Source organism: Mandrillus leucophaeus, unplaced genomic scaffold (assembly GCF_000951045.1).
Source record: "Mandrillus leucophaeus isolate KB7577 unplaced genomic scaffold, Mleu.le_1.0 Scaffold1265, whole genome shotgun sequence".
NCBI classification, from domain to species: Eukaryota; Metazoa; Chordata; class Mammalia; order Primates; family Cercopithecidae; genus Mandrillus; species Mandrillus leucophaeus.
In genome coordinates, this window is record NW_012101043.1 from 117,856 (window position 1) to 118,385 (window position 530).

Consider the following 530-nt stretch of genomic DNA (forward strand, 5'->3'; position numbering starts at 1 on the left):
CTATCTGAATAAGGAACTCAAATTCTCCATCAGTGCTTCTCAAATCATCTGCAGTAAAGAACCAGTTTCTTTTTACATTTCATAGAAGGCCAATACTTCAGTAAGATATGATAAAAATCAACTACTAGAAAAAAGAAATGAAAAGCATCTGAGCTATTCTATACTCTGTTCCAAAAAATGTGGCTGATTGTGTGCTTGTATGTCTCAGTAATATCAAATTTTATAATAGTTGGTTACCACTGGTAAGTAACAAAAATATAATGTAGTTTCTATACCTGTCTCATTACAAGCCTATAACAACAAGCTCATAGATCAGCACTAGACCGCTGACTCCCACTGGAGTAACATCGCTTTGTATCTGTTGCATGCCAGGTTAACATTGGAGGTTAACTTTTATGGCAGTTAAACTAAGGACTTCTGATTTCAAACACTTGGTAGAACAGAGGCAAATGTAAGGGGCTGTACTTCAAGCAGAGGATTAAATGTGAGTGGTTTCATACTATGAGGCACCACCAGCCTCTTTCCCAACA